This window comes from Triticum urartu, chromosome 7, assembly GCF_003073215.2.
Source record: "Triticum urartu cultivar G1812 chromosome 7, Tu2.1, whole genome shotgun sequence".
In the NCBI taxonomy this organism is placed as follows: domain Eukaryota; kingdom Viridiplantae; phylum Streptophyta; class Magnoliopsida; order Poales; family Poaceae; genus Triticum; species Triticum urartu.
Genome location: NC_053028.1, coordinates 414,375,170 through 414,392,324, shown reverse-complemented (window position 1 = coordinate 414,392,324; position 17,155 = coordinate 414,375,170).

Sequence of the window (17,155 nt, the reverse complement as noted above, 5' to 3'; positions counted from 1 at the left end):
CGGGGGTCAGCCTTGGGGGGCCCGGAAGCAGAAGGCGCGTCAGGACGGATGAAGCTGGCCTTGGACCCCCCAAGGACCAGAGCAGACCCTAGGGGAACCAGGCTCGACCTGCCCTTCCTCGTGACCGAGGAAGAGCCCCCCTCCTCGCCTGGCGCTAGCCTCGTCGTCGTCCGGCATGGAGCGGAGGGCCTGGGACCTGCGCCGAGGGAAGGACTCCCCCCAATCCTCGCTAGTCTCCTCCGAGTCGGACGCTTCCTCCTCCGCCTCTTCTTCCTCCTCTCCCCCGCTGGAGCTGCCAGAGGACAAGTTCACTGTCGCCAAGACCGCCAGATCTTCGGGAGCTGCCGCCGGCACCACCCCCTCACCGTTGAAGGTGGGCATGGCGTTCACCACCTGCTCCCAGTCGTCACGAAGGAACAGGGGGACGGGGGCGCCCAACGGGCTCACCACGTCTCCCCCAACCAAGGAATGGAGGGCCGCAGCCAGATCCTCGTTGGTCAGGGCCTGGAGCTCAGGCGCAGGGCGGCGTCTGCTCCTCCAAGCCTCCACAGTGGGAGCGGGTGCTCCTGGAGCGGAGCCACCCGGTGCTCCAAGAACTCCCTCAGGAGCGTGGCCCCGGTCAGCTTCGCCGCCTCCGAGTTGCTTCGCCTCAGGTCTGCGTTCATCCTCCTCAACACCGCCTTCGCCCGAGGGTCGACAAGTTCCGCGCGGGACCATGCGTCAACGGACTTAGGTTGCCCCGTGGGCAATACCAGACGAGGGTGGAGGCGCCCGACATCCATCATGACCCACTTGCTCCGGTAGCCTTCAATCCTCTTCCCAGGCTTCGAGATGGCGTTGGAGCTGGAATATGCAATGAAGCTCGCGCATGCGGAGACCTGAGCGCCAGAAACCCGGAGGGAGAAAAAGTGGCACGGCAAGGCCACCAAGGGCTTCACACCAACATGCCTCGCAATAGTAGGCGAGAATCGCCAGGAGAAGGACAAAGTTGGGGTGGAGATGCAGAGCCTGCAAGTTGTATTGGCGGAGAACGGCATGGAAGAACTCAGAGAAAGGAGACACCAGACCGGAGATAATGGCGTTCATGAAGAACGGGTAAAAGGTGCTCCCCTTGCCCTCAGGCTGATCGGAGCCGACCTTGAGCACAGTCGCCCCCTCGCTGCCCTGCGCCATCGTCATCAGGCACGCGAGGGCGAGGTTCTTCTCCGACAAATTTAGGGAATCCAGGGCCGGCGAGTACCAAGCATCAGCCGGGGACTTGCGAGGCGCCATGGCGTCCCGGATGCGAAGGATTGAGACGGATCTGGAGGATTTCGGGAGCAAGAGGAAGGAGAACGAGAAAGGGGATCTAGGGCAAGACGGACGAGAGCGGGGCAAGTAAGCCTGGCCAGGGCACCCCCTTTTGTCAGTCGTGCAGTTGCCGAGGCATCATGGGAAGTGCAGACGCCCACGTCCAATCAACCGCCATGCGGCGCCCAAGGCTGCAGGCTGTTAGGGCCCGCAGCGCTTCATGCTTGCCCCTTCGCTTCTCTGCTAAGCCAAGCCCACGCACGCCTTGGGCCCGGGGGCTACTATCGGCGTTCTGGGAATGGGGGTCCCCAGACTTGCCTGCCTACGGCCTGCGGCGTGGCTCAGGCAAGGGCCCAGCGCGGCCCATCTTCATCAGCCCAAGCTCAAGACCCTCGCGAGGGGCCAAGCCTCGCAGGGCGGACAACAGGAAGTTTCCTCAAAAGCGGCCTCATCAGGCAGGCTCGCGAGGAGGCGGAGAGATCAATGCAAGGGTACCTCGCAAGGATCCCATGACGCAAGCCATGACGATCAAGGCCAGGCGGGCGCCAGGCGGGCGCCGGCCTGCGCAGGGTCCTTGTTTCCCCTTTGGTGCAAAGGGGGCAAGCACATGCCAAGGTATTAGGCAAAGGTTACCATTCCGGTGCAATGAGACCTAGACTAGCTAGATGACCGGACGGAGGTCACCGTGGAGCCCAAGACGGCGTCATCACCAGTGCTTTTGGCAGCCGAAGACCACCTTTGGTCAGGATAACTTGTACTAGATGTTCCCCTTCAAAATGGCCAATTGTTGGCGCCCTTCCCGCTCAATTATTCGGGGAGAGGCCCAGGGCCTCTATAAATAGAGCTAGCCTCCACAAAGTAGAAGAGGGGGAAGGTAAGGAAAAAGAGGTAGGGAAAAAGAGGAGGAGAGAAGGAAGGACGACGACGAGAGATCTGGTAGAACCCTAGCATAGGGAGAGAGATCTGGTAGAACCCTAGCAGAGAGGGAGAGAGGCAACGGAACTCACCCTAGCAGTTCATCGCACCAGCTCAAGAACACCTCTCGCGAGGCTATTCTTCCCTTGTACTATTCATCATCAGCCCCTGAGGCAATCCACCACACCACACACTGGAGTAGGGTATTACACCACAACGGTGGCCTGAACCAAATAAACCGCGTGTCTCTTGTGTTGTTCATCATTTTCATCTTAGTTCGCACGAGAGGATCGGACGTAGATCGGTAGGGGAGAGATCTCTACGCGCACCCCAGTGTTCGAACCTCAAGGGTCTGCCGGAACCCGAAATCCGCCAATATCTTCTATCTCAGCAGGTGCAATATTATGCATAATTCCTTTGTATAAGTCGTAAGGTATTGCACTAGCACTAGCACCCATATCACATAAGCCATGATAACAATGATCCCCTATTATGACAGAAATAACAGGCATGCCTACCATATGTCTGTTTTTATCTTTAGCACAAGGTTTAGCAATTCTAGCAGTCTCATCAAGGAAATGAATAACATGCCCATCAATATTATCAGACAAGAGATCTTTAACAATAGCAATATCAGGTTCAACTTTAATTTTCTCAGAAGGTGTATACGTTTTAATATTGCTTTTACGAACCACAGTTGAAGCTTTAGCATGATCCTTTATCCTAACAGGGAAAGGTGGTTTCTCAACATAAGAAGTAGGAACAATAGGGTCATTATAAGTGATAGTCTTTTCTTCAACTTTAATAGGTGCAGCTACCTTTACTTCTATGGGAGGATGATATTTAAACCACTTCTCCTTGGGGAGATCAACATAAGTAGCAAAAGATTCACAGAAAGAAGCTACTATCTCAGAGTCAAGTCCATATTTAGTGCTAAATTTACAGAAAACATCGGTATCCATAAAAGATTTAACACAATCAAACTTAGGCGTCATACCTGACTCCTTACCTTCATCGAGGTCCCAATCTTCAGAGTTGCATTTAATTCTTTCCAATAAATCCCATTTGAATTCAATAGTCTTCGTCATAAAAGAGCCAGCACAAGACGTATCGAGCATGGTGCGATTGTTATCAGAAAGCCGAGCATATAAAGTTTGAATAATCATCTCTCTTGAGAGCTCATGATTGGGGCATGAATATAACATTGATTTACGCCTCCCCCAAGCTTGAGCGATGCTTTCTCCTTCGCGAGGACAAAAATTATATATATAATTGCGATCACGATGAATAAGATGCATAGGATAAAACTTCTGATGAAATTCCAATTTCAATCGTTTGTAGTTCCATGACCCCGTATCATCACATAGCATATACCATGTCAATGCATCTTCCTTCAAAGATAAAGGGAAGATCTTCTTCTTAATAACATCTCCGGGTACACCTGCAAGCTTAAATAATCCACAAACTTCATCCACATATATTAGGTGCTCATCAGGATGCGTTGCTCCGTCTCCTGCAAAAGGATTAGCTAGAAGTTTTTCTATCATACCCGAAGGAATTTCAAAGCAGACATTTTCATTTTCAGTAGGTTCAGTAGGTTGAGGAGCAACTCTTTGCTCTACTGGTCGGGGTGAAGATACCCCGAACAAGCCCCTCAGAGGATTACTTTCTATAGTAACAAGTGACAGTAAATTTCGGCACACTATATAAATTTTCCTTACCAAATTACACCTACCAAAGGTGCTTCACTCCCCGGAAACGGCGCAGAAAAGAGTCTTGATGACCCACAAGTATAGGGGGTCTATCATAGTCCTTTCGATAAGTAAGAGTGTCGAACCCAACGAGGAGCAGAAGGAAATGATAAGCGGTTTCCAGCAAGGTATTCTCTGCAAGTACTGAAATAAGTGGTAACAAATAGTTTTGTGATAGGATAATTTGTAATGAGCAACAAGTAACAAAAGTAAATAAAGTGAAGCAAGGTGGCCCAATCCTTTTTGTAGCAAAGGACAAGCCTGGACAAACTCTTATATAGAGAAAAGCGCTCCCGATGACACATGGGAATATCGTCAAGCTAGTTTTCATCACGTTCATGTGATTCGCGTTCGGTACTTTGATAATTTGTTATGTGGGTGGACCGGTGCTTGGGTACTGTCCTTACTTGGACAAGCATCCCACTTACGATTAACCTCTATTGCAAGCATCCGCAACTACAACAAAAGTATTAAGGTAAACATAACCATAGCATAAAACATATGCATCCAAATCAGCCCCTTACGAAGCAATGCATAAACTAGGGTTTAAGCTTCTTTCACTCTAGCAACCCATCATCTACTTATTACTTCTCAATGCCTTCCTCTAGGCCCAAATAATGGTGAAGTGTCATGTAGTCGACGTTCACATAACACCACTAGAGGAGAGACAACATACATCTCATCAAAATATCGAACGGATACAAAATTCACATGACTACTAATAGCAAGACTTCTCCCATGTCCTCAGGAACAAACATAACTACTCACAAAGCATAATCATGTTCATAATCAGAGGGGTATTAATATGCATACAGGATCTGAACATATGATCTTCCACCAAATAAACCAACTAGCATCAACTACAAGGAGTAATTAACACTACTAGCAACATACTAGTACCAATCCCGGACTTAGAGACAAGAATTGGATACAAGAGATGAACTAGGGTTTTGAGAGGAGAAGGTGCTGGTGAAGATGTTGATGGATATTGCCCTCTCCCGATGAGAGGAGCGTTGGTGATGACGATGGCGATGATTTCCCCCTCCCGGAGGGATGTTTCCCCGGCAGAACAGCTCTGCCGGAGCCCTAGATTGGATTTGCCAAGGTTCCGCCTCATGGCGGCAGAGTTTTGTCCGAGGAGATGGCTTATGATTTTTTTTCCTCATCGAAAGGCTCCATATAGCAGAAGATGGCCATCGGAGGGCCACCAGGGGGCCACGAGGTAGGGGGCGCGCCCAGGGGGGAGGGGTGACCCACCCTCGTGGCAGGGTGTGGCCCCCCTGGTGAATTTCTTGCGCTCAGTATTTTTTATATATTCTGAAAACGTCTTCCGTGAAGTTTCAGGACTTTTGGAGCTGTGCAGAATAGGTCTCTAATATTTTCTCCTTTTCCAGCCCAGAATCCCAGCTGCCAGCATTCTCCCTCTTTATGTAAACCTTGTAAAATAAGAGAGAATAGGCATAAGTATTGTGACATAATGTGTAATAACAGCCCATAATGCAATAATTATCGATATAAAAGCATGATGAAAAATGGACGTATCATGGTTCTATTTCAACATCATTGTCTGGTTCTTTATCATTTGGTTGATTATTTTCATGAACATCAGCATTATCTTTTTCATCATCACTAGGTGAATGTTCATTACCATACTGAGTTTCAGCATCAGATATAGAAACTTCATTATCATTATCAGGAGGTTTTTCTATTTCATGTTCACTAGGAGCATGCAAAGTCCTATCATTTTTCTTCTTCTTTTTCTTTTTAGAAGAACTAGGTGCAGTGGTGTTGTTCCTTTGTGAATCATGTTCTATTATTTTTGGGTGTCCCTCAGGATAAAGTTGTTCCTGAGTCATTTTACCTCCTCTAGTTGCAACTCTAATAGCAAAGTCATGTATATTATTATTCATTTCATCAAGCAATTCTCTTTGAGATTTAGAAACTTGTTCTAACTGGGTTTGAACCATAGAAGCATGCTTTCCAACACCTCTAACATCATTTGAGATTCTAAATAACAAGTCACTCAAGCGAGCAATCATATCAGAATTGTATTTCAATTGTTTCATGACATTTGCATTGAAGTGATCTTGTTTTGTAATATAGTTTTCAAACTCATAAATGCATTGGCTAGGGTGCATATTGTGAGAATTGTCATTATCATTGAACTTCATAAAAGAATTTACCTCTACCACCTTGGGAGGTGGTGGTGTATTAATAAGCCCATTTATTTCTTCAATAGGAGGTAAATTTTTAACATCCTCATCTTTAATACCTTTTTCCTACATAGATTTCTTTGCCTCTTGCATATCTTCAGGATTGAGATATAATTATACCCCTCTTCTTCGGAGTGGGTTTAGGCGGTGGTTCAGGAAGAGTCCAATCATCATAATTTTTCAATATGTTATTCAATAATTATTCAGCTTGTCCAACAGTTCGTTCCCTAAAAACACAACCCGCACAACTATCTAGGAATTCCCTAGAAGCATCGGTTAGTCCATTATAGAAGATATCAAGTACTCCCTCTGTAAACTAATATAAGAGCGTTTAGATCACTATTTTAGTATTCTAAACGCTCTTATATTAGTTTACGGAGGGAGTATTTCATTTTTCTTAAGAGGATGATCAGGAAAAGCATTAAGTAACAAGAAGCCTCCCCCAAGCTTGTGGGAGACTCTCTTCTTTAATTTGCACAAAGATAAATATTTCTTACAAGGCAGCTTGTTTCTTATGAGAAGGGAAATATATTTTGGAGAAGTAATAGATCATATCCTGGGGACTACGCACACAACCAGAAGCAAGAGTATTGTACCGAGCTGTAGCATCACCCTTTAATGAGAAAGGAAATAATTTGAGAATGAAGTAATAGCGAGTTTTCTCATCATGAGTAAAAAGGGTGGCTATGTCATTCAACTTAGTAAGATGTGCCACAATAGTTTCAGTTTCATAACCATGGAAAGTATCAGGTTCAACCAAAGTAATTAACTCTGGGTCGACAGAGAATTCATAATCGTTATCATCAATAAAGATAGGTGAAGTAGCAAACTTAGTATCATATTGCATTCTAGCATTCAGATATTTTTCTTTATACTTGCATAATAATTTCCCTAGATCATCTCTATCCTTACAAGCAGGAATATCTCTAGTTGTCTCCTCGTTCATAAGATAACCTTCCGGTACCTTAGGAAATTCATATCTAGGAAGGCTAGTTCTAGCAGGTGTTTCAGGAGATTCAGTTTCAAGCTCATCACCAGATTCTACAACATCATGTTTTATTACTCAAGCAATTTGTTTATCATGAAATTCACCATGTGGCACATCATCATTATCAAGCAAGGTACTAGAATCATCATAAGCATTATCCATAGCAGAAGTAGCATCATTAATAACTTGCGACATATCAGAATTAATAGCATTTGGTGGTGTTGCAAGTTTACTTATAACAGAAGGTGAATCTAAAGCAGAACTGGATGGCAGTTCCTTACCTCCCCTTGTCTTTGAGAAAAAAAATCTTAGTCTTAGCATACTTTAGATTCTTCATGGTGATAAATTCATAACAATCCCAAGTGACTCAACAAATATATCTATGCTCCCTGGCAACGGCGCCAGAAAAAGGTCTTGATAACCCACAAGTATAGGGGATTGCAACAGTTTTCGAGGGTAGAGTATTCAACCCAATTTATAGATTTGACACAAGGGGAGCCAAAGAATATTTGAAGGTATTAGCAGCTGAGTTGTCAATTCAACCACACCTAGAGATTAATTATATGTAGCAACATGATCAGTAGCAAAGTAATATGATAGTTTTGATAGTAGTGACAGTAGCAAGGGTAACGGTAACAGTGATATCATTAGTTTTGTAACAAGTGCAATAGTAACGATAGCAGTAGTAAATTAGCAAGAACAATATAAGATAAATTCGTAGGCATTGGATCGGTGACTTGTTGGCTGATATTCATCCTGAGACAGTTATAACCTAGGGCGATACTACACTAGCTCCAGTTCATCAATATAATGTAGGCATGTATTTCGTAAATAGTCATACGTGCTTATGGAAAGAACTCGCATGACATCTTTTGTCCTACCCTCCCATGGTAGCAGGTGAGGGAGTCCTGGATTAAGGGGTACTAGGGTGTCCGGGCTGTGTGATATGGGCCTGACTGATGGGCCGTGAAGATAGAAGGTAGAAGGCCTTCCCTCATGTCCGGATAGGACTATCATTTGCGTGGATGGCAACATTGGCATCCGGATGTATATTTTCCTTCTCACTGACTCTGTATAACCCTAGGTCCTTCTGGTGTCTATATAAACCCGAGGGGTTAGTCCGTAGAGGCGATCAGAATTCATATTGGCTAGACATCCAGGGTTTAGTCATTACAATCTCAAGGTAGATCAACTCATGTAACCCCTATATTCATCAAAGTCAATCAAGCAGGAAGAAGGGTTTTACCTCCATTAAGAGGGCCCGAACCTGGGTAAACATCGTGGCCCCTTTCTCTCCTGTCACCTTCGATCCTCAGACGCACAGTTTGGGACCCCCTACCCGAGACCGACTGGTTTTGACACCGACAACGGGGTCCTATTGGAAACTAAGGGATATTAAGGCCTCCTTTTAATAGGGAAACGGAACAAAGCATTAACACATGGTGAATACATGAACTCCTCAAACTACGGTCATCACCGGGAGTGGTCCCGACTATTGTCACTCCGGGGTTACTGGATCATAACACATAGTATGTGACTACAACTTGCAAGATCGGATTTAGAACATGGCTATAATGGTGATAACATAAATGGTTCATATCTGAAATCATGGCACCCGGGCCCAAAGTGACAAGCATTAAGTATGGCAAAGTCATAGCAACATCAATCTTAGAACATAGTGGATACTAGGGATCAAGCCCTAACAAAACTAACTCGATTACATGATGAATCTCATCCAACTCCTCACCGACCACCGAGCCTATGAAGGAATTACTCACTCCCGGTGGGGAGCATCATGGAATTGGCGACGGAGAAGGGTTGGTGATGACGAAGAACAAAGACACCCCTCTCTGGAGCCCCAAACGGACTCCAGATTTGGCCTCCCGATGAAGAACAGGAGGTGACAGAGCCTCTGTCTCGTGGATCGTGATAATTCTTTCTCGCTGATTTTTTCTGGAAAATAGGTATTTATGGAGTTGGAATCAGGGTCTGCGGGGCCACCAGGTGGGGACAACCCACCTGGGCGTGCCAGGAGGGGGGCGCGCCCTGGTGTGTTGTACCCACCCAGGTGCCCCCCTCCGGTGGGTCTTGGCTCCAGAACTTCTTGTTTATTGTATAAAAATTCCTCGCAAAGTTTCATTCCTTTCCAAGAACTTTTATTTCTGCACAAAAACACCACCATGGTAGTTCTGCTGAAAACAGCATCAGTCCGGGGTTAGTTTCATTCAAATCATGCAAATTAGAGTCCAAAACAAGAGGAAAAGCATTAGGAAAAGTAGATACGTTGGAGACGTATCAGACTCGGTCCGCGCCTCTTTGGCCTCTTGGAGGGCCTTGGCGAGATCGGCCGCTTGGGCCGCACTCTTCTCCTCCAAGGCCTCGCACTTCCCGATGGCGTCCTTAAGCTCTTCTCTACCTCGGCCACCCTCTCCTCGCGCTGGCGGTGAGCGGCCTGTTCGGTCTTTAAATCCACAGTCGCTTTATCATCGACCGCTTTGCTTGCCTTCACCTGCTCCTTGGCTTGGGCAAGGGCTCTCTTGAGGGTCTCGACCTCGGCCACGCTACCTGCAATCATAATCATAATAGTGCATGAGCTTAACTCTGAATTTTCATATCACTTCAGACATATAAAGAGTTCTTTTTAATATACCTTACGCCACATCGAACCGCTTGTTAATGCGGTCGATCTCATCATCAGCCAGCTTCAACTTCCGATTGAGTTCAGAAACTTCAGCGTCTTGGGCGATCGCCGCCAACAGGAAAACCTGTTATAAAATAGAAAAGCATGTCACCTCTTCTAAATACTATGTGATCCTCTGTTCAGCTTTTCTCAAAACCGAACATAGTCTCAGGGGCTACTATCTATATACAAGCATATTTCCTTCATATGAAAAGCGTCTAAGAGTATTACATCGCATACCTCGAAGCCTGTTAGCAGGCTAGTGAAAGCTTCATTCAGCTCGCTCTTGGCTCACTAAACCTTCTCAACCACCACACCCATCAGGGTGTGGTGCTTCTCCATGATGGCAACATGTCGTAGTGCCTCCACCAGAGTATTCGGCGCCTCCGGATTAGTGGTGGTCGCCGTTGGAATCGACGCTGCCCCCTCCTTTAAAGGGGGTTGCTCGCTCGATTCCGGAGCCATGTGGGTCTCCGGAGTAGTATTCGGCTGGGGCGGACTGGTCAGGGCCCCCGTCGTCAGTCTCCATGGGGGTTGCACCCCCCATGTTCTTGGCAGCCAAGGCCTCACCCTCAGGCGCCGTATTGGCATCCTCCCTCACCTCTCCGTGGCCTGGAGAGGCCCTTCGGGACAATGACTCGGTGTCATCCGTGGTGGTGGGCGGAGAGGCTCGCGGAGGTGTCTCACTCTCGGCCATCTCAGGTGGCAGAGAACTCCCCTCAGATAGTGAAGGGTTGGGGAGTTCGCAAGTAGGGCTAAAATTCACACAACACAATATGTTATATTAAATGCATAGAGGACTGAACACTTGTAACGAAGCCTTTGGTACTTATGATTCGGACGGGGCTTCACCCTGGGAATCCTCTTGGGGATGGGTTCGGTCTTTGAATCCGAACCATCCGAGAGGGTCACCTTCCCGCTCTTGGACGCCCCCTCCTCAGGGTCTATGGAGGCTGCCCTCTTTTTCTTCCTCCCCTTGAGAGGGGAGTCGCTTTACGCCTCCTCTTCCTCTTTGTCTTCGTCTTCCTCGTGGGAGGACGGGATTTTGGTTTCTCCGGACACCGCGTCTGAAGTACCCTTATGGCGGGGGCTGCCCTTGGCCTCCCTGCCCTTCTTCTTGGCCTTCTTCTCCGGTGCCTGATAGGGCACCATGACCAGCATCTTCGTTAGCTGGGGACTGGCCGGATCTTCAGGCAGCGGAGCCGGACACTTGATCCGCTCCGCCTTCAATATCCAGCCCTGAGCAAGGGATGGAAAACCCATCATGCCTAAGGATTTATGGACCAAAGGTATGTTTGGGAATAATGCACTTACCCGAGTGGACGGATTCTCGCTGTCAAGGCCGATGTCTTCGGTCTTCTTCGGCCATGTCTTCTCGGCCTTGAAGAGCAGCTTCCATATCTCTTCGTGTGTTGTGTTGAAGAAGGGCTGCAGGATCCGGGGACCTTCCGAATTGAACTCCCATATATGGAGAGGCCGGAGTTGGCAGGGAGGATCCAGCGGAAGAGCATCACCTGAATCACGTCAGTGAGACTAGTGTTCTTGCTTATCATGTTTTTGATGCGCTTCTGCAGCGTCAGCACTTCCGTGGTCGACCCCCAGTCCAAACCCTTGTTGGTCCACGATGCGAGCCACATAGGGGGTCTGAATCTGAACTTAGGAGTGGCCGCCCACTTGGCACCGCTGGGTTCGGTGATGTAGAACCACTCCTGTTGCCAGGCCTTGACGGTCTCCACAAAGGCCCCTTTACGCCAAGTGGTGCTGGGGAGCTTGCTCACCATGGCACCGCCGTAGTTCGCGTGCTGCGTGTCGACCACCTTCTGTTGGGGAATGCAGTATTTCAAAAAATTTACCTCCGATCATGCAAGATATATCTAGGAGATGCATAGAAACGAGAGGGGGAGAGTGTGTCTACGTACCCTCGTAGACCGAAAGCGGAAGCGTTTAGTAACGTGGTTGATGTAGTCGAACGTCTTCGTGATCCAACCGATCCAAGTACCGAACGTACGTCACCTCCGCGATCTGCACACATTCAGCTCGGTGACGCCCCTCGAACTCTTGATCCAGTTGAGGCAGAGGGAGAGTTCTGTCAGCACGATGGCGTGGTGACGGTGATGATGAAGTTACCGACGCAGGGCTTCGCCTAAGCACTACGACAATATGACCGAGGTGTAAAACTATGGAGGGGCACCGCACATGGCTAAAGATCAACTTGTGTGTCTATGGGATGCCCCTCCCACGTATATAAAGGGGGGAGGGAGGAGGAGGCCGACCAAGTGTGGTGCGCCCGAGGGGCGCGAGTCCTACTCCAAGTAGGATTCGCCCCCCCCTTCCTACTTCCACAAGGAGAAGAGAAGGAAAGGGGGGTCGGCCCCCCTAGCCCTAGTCCAATTCGGTTTGGGCTAGGGGGGGGGGTGCGGGCCACTCCTTGGCCTGCCTTCTCTCATCCACAATTAGGCCCATGAGGCCCAATGACTTCCCGGGGGGTTCCGGTAACCCCCGGTACTCCAAAACTCATCTGAAACGACCCAAAACATTCCGGTGTCTGAATGTAACCTTCCAATATATGAATCTTTATGTCTCATCCATTTCGAGATTCCTCGTCATGTCTGTGATCTCATCCAGGACTCCGAACAACCTTCGTTCATCAAATCACATAAACTCATAATACAAATCGTCATCGAACGTTAAGCGTGCGGACCGTATGGGTTCGAGAACTATGTAGACATGACCGAGACACATCTCCGGTCAATAACCAATAGCGAAACCTGGATGCTCATATTTGTTCCAACATATTCTATGAAGATCTTTGTCGGTCAAACCGCATAACAACATACGTTGTTCCCTTTGTCATCGGTATCTTACTTTCCCGAGATTCGATCGTCGGTATCATCATACATAGTTCAATCTCGTCACCGACAAGTCTCTTTACTCGTTCCGTAATGCATTATCCCATGACTAACTCATTAGTCACATTGCTTTCAAGGCTCATAGTGATGTGCATTACCGAGAGGGCCCAGAGATACCTCTCCGATACATGGAGTGACAAATCCTAATCTTGATCTATGCCAACTCAACAAACACCATCGAAGACACCTATAGAGTATCTTTGTAATCACTGAGTTACGTTGTGACATTTGATAGCACACAAGGTGGTCCTCCGGTATTCGGGAGTTGCATAATCTCATAGTCATAGGAACATGTATAAGTCATGAAGAAAGCAATAGCAGAAAAACTAAAGGATCATTATGCTAAGATAACGGATGGGTCTTGTCCATCACATCATTCTCTAATGATGTGATCCTTTTCATCAAATGACAACACATGTCTATGGCTAGGAAACTTAACCATCTTTTATTAACGAGCTAGTCAAGTAGAGGCATACTAGGGACACTCTATTTGTCTATGTATTCACACATGTACTAAGTTTCCGGTTAATACAATTCTAGCATGAATAATAAACATTTATCATGATATAAGGAAATATAAATAACAACTTTATTATTGCCTCTAGGGCATATTTACTTTAGTCTCCCACTTGCACTAGAGTCAATAATCTAGATTACATAGTAATGATTCTAATACCCATGGAGTCTGATAACCCACAAGTATATGGGATCGCAACAGTTTTTGAGGGTAGAGTATTCAACCCAAATTTATAGATTCGACACAAGGGGAGCCAAAGAATATTTGAAGGTATTAGCAGCTGAGTTGTCAATTCAACCACACCTGGAGATTAATTATCTGCAGCAAAGTGATCAGTAGCAAAGTAGTTTGATAGTTCTGATAATAGTGACAGCAGCAACGGTAATAGTAACAGTGATAGTAGTAATTTGTAGCAAGTGTAACAGTGATGATAGCAATAGTAACACAGCAAGATTAATAAGGATAAATTAGTAGGCATTGAATCAGTGACTTGTTGGATGATATTCATCATGAGACAGTTATAACCTAGGGCGATACGGCACTAGCTCCAGTTCATCGATATAATGTAGGCATGTATTCCGTAAATAGTCATACATGCTTTATTAAAAGAACTTGCATGACATCTTTTGTCCTACCCTCCCGTGGCAGCGGGGTCCATATTGGAAACTAAGGGATATTAAGGCCTCCTTTTAATAGAGAACCGGAACAAAGCATTAACACATAGTGAATACATGAACTCCTCAAACTACGGTCATCACCGGGAGTGGGCCCAGTTGTTGTCACTCCGGGGTTGCCGGATCATAACCGTAGTAGGTGACTATAACTTGCAAGATTGGATCTAAAAAATGAGTATAATGATGAATTCATAAACAGTTCAGATCTGAAATCATGGCACCCAGGCCCAAAGTGACATGCATTAAGCATGGCAAAGTCATAGCAACATCAATCTAAGAACATAGTGGATACTTGGGATCAAGCCCTAACAAAACTAACTAGATTACATGATGAATCTCATCCAACTCAGCGAGCCTATGAAGGAATTACTCACTCCCGTTGGGGAGCATCATGGAATTGGCGATGGAGAAGGGTTGGTGATGACGAACAACGAAGATCCCCCTCTCCGGAGCCCCAAACGGACTCCAGATCTGCCCTCCCGAGGAAGAACAGGGCCTGGAGGCAGCTTTGTCCCGTGGATCATGATAATTCTTTCTCCCAATTTTTTCTGGGAATATGTGAATTTATAGTATCAGGGGGGTCGTCAGCGGGGCCACCAGGTGAGTACAACCCACCTAGGCGCGCCAGGAGAGGGGGGCACGCCCTACTGGGTTGTGCCCACCCAGGGGCCCCTCTCTGGTGGGTCTTGGCTCCACTAATTCTTATTATTGATATAAAAAATCCTCGCAAGGTTTCGTTCCATTCCGAGAACTTTTATTTCTGCACAAAAACAACACCATGGTAGTTCTGCTGAAAACAGCGTCAGTCCGGGGTTAGTTTCATTTAAATCATGCAAAATAGAGTCCAAAACAAGAGGAAAAGTGTGAGAAAAAGTAGATATGTTGGAGACGTATCAAATCCCCCAAGCTTAAACTTTTTCTTGTCCTCAAGCAATTCAGTTGATAAACTGAAAGTGAGAAAGAAAAACTTTTACGAACTCTTTTGCTCTTGTTTGCATAAATAAGCTTAAACAGCACCCAGGTTTTCAGCCAACATTATAACTAACCATGTCGACAATAACTCTTAAAGATTATAATGATTCGTATCAATGACATAATCAGCTAGCGAGCGATAATAAGATAACTCAAATGCCAACACATTGTCAAAACAGCCATGATATAATATGACAATAATGGCATCTCTCTAGCCCTTTCTGAGACCGCAAAACATAAATGCAGAGCACCTCCAAAGTTCAAGCAGCGACTAAACATTGTAATTCATGGTAGAAAAGATCCAGTCATGATGCACCCAACATTAGCTACACACAATGCATAAATCATGACCGTTGTTCTCTACTTAGTTTCTGGCGCTTGTTTTTTAGAAGGTGATGACACAACATAAAAGTAAATGGAAAGTCCCTTCACAGAGGGAAGCAGTGATTTGTAGAGGTGCCAGAGCTCAATTTTTAAAACAGAGGTAAATGATATTTTGAGACATGCACCCTTCTTATTCACTTCACGACCATCAGTTATCAACATCTTCCATGCTATGCACGCTAGTGGCGGTTCCCAAGCGGAAAAAGTGAAGGTTTTGACTCCATTGGGAGATTTTTTTATTATTTAAGAGAAGAACTCCTTTTGTATCTTGCAGTTTGGGACTGGGCATCCCTATTACCACCCATTTTCTCGTGCGATGGCGAGTGAGTAAACACTCGACCTGAGAATAACCCGCTTAGCATGAAATATATCGACCACCTCCTGTTGTTCCATGAACGACCCAGGCACACAAAACGGATAATTCTTTAGAAGTTTTAGAGGTGGCACATCCAAATTTACTTAGGACGGCAGGGTAATACTGTATATAGGTAGGTATGGTGGACTCATCTAGAATAACTTTGGGTTCAAGGTTTTTGATGTACAAGCAGAATCCCCACTTAGTACAGGCGAAGGCTAGCAATCTAGATTGGGAAGCGGCCAGCTAGAGAGAAAGAACGATCATAACCATGCATTATGCGTAAGTAACATTGGACACTAGCATGAGTAGGATATTAACACCATGAACATAAAAATTATAGAGGCTATGTTAGTTTTGATTCAACTACATGCATGAACATGTACCAAGTCAAGCCACTCGAACATTCATAGGAGGATACCATATCATCATACTACATCACAATCATTTTAATGCTATGTCGATATCTAAGATAAATCATTATTAACTCCCAGCTAGTTATGCATGGCATGAGAAACTATAATCTCTCATTTTCATTGCAAACATGTTTAATCATAACGGGCTGAATCATGGGCACTAGGTTAAACATATTTACACAGTCAGGACAAGTCGAGTTCATACCAGTTTCTCCTTGCCATGACCAGTTCATCGAATGTCATCATTATTGCCTTTCACTTGCATGACCAAATGATATAAAAATAATAATAGTGCAAGAGTGCCATGGACTAAGCTGGAATCTGCAAACATTTTATTCAACAGGAGAAGACAAGGTAAAATGGGCTCTTTATTAGTTCAGCAGTTATTCATATGAGAGCCACTCAACATTTTCATCGTGGTCTTCTCCTCGATACAACTCGAATAAAAGAAAAGAAATTCAGAGAAACACACTGATTTTTTTTGGATTTTTTGGTTTTCTTAACACTACAAAAAATACACTTCCGTGATGATACGTGTTTGTCACAGTAGGTCACATTTTCTGTCATGCATGTACATCCATGACAATTTTATGACAGAATCAAGATAGTCATACATGTGCTGTCGTAGAAGTGTTCCATGACATTATGAAAATTATCATCACAGGAGTGTCCACTTCCATGACGATAAATGTCGCGTCATGGAAGTGCTTTCGTTAAGGGTGAGCGACACGTGGCATCCATCGTAACAGGTCGCCATTAAGCTATCGAGTCCGGTTTTCGATCCGATAACCCGCTAATAGCCCGGACCAATGAGGATTTTCCACGTGTAAAATTCTCATTGGCCAAAGGAAACACGTGTTGGCTCACCGTTGGGATAGATGTCATCCATTCATTGGACAGGAGGCGCCTATGATACGTAGACACATGGCATGGCCCAACAAAGGCCCATATAGGTTAAAAAGGCCGGCCCAGTCAAAGGCCCGTAGTACTTAGTTAGGTACTACTAGGCCAACCCAATAACGACTTGTTTAATAAAGGCCCATTTATGGCCCGAAGCCAGATCTGGCCCGTTAATTGTTCGCCGAATATTT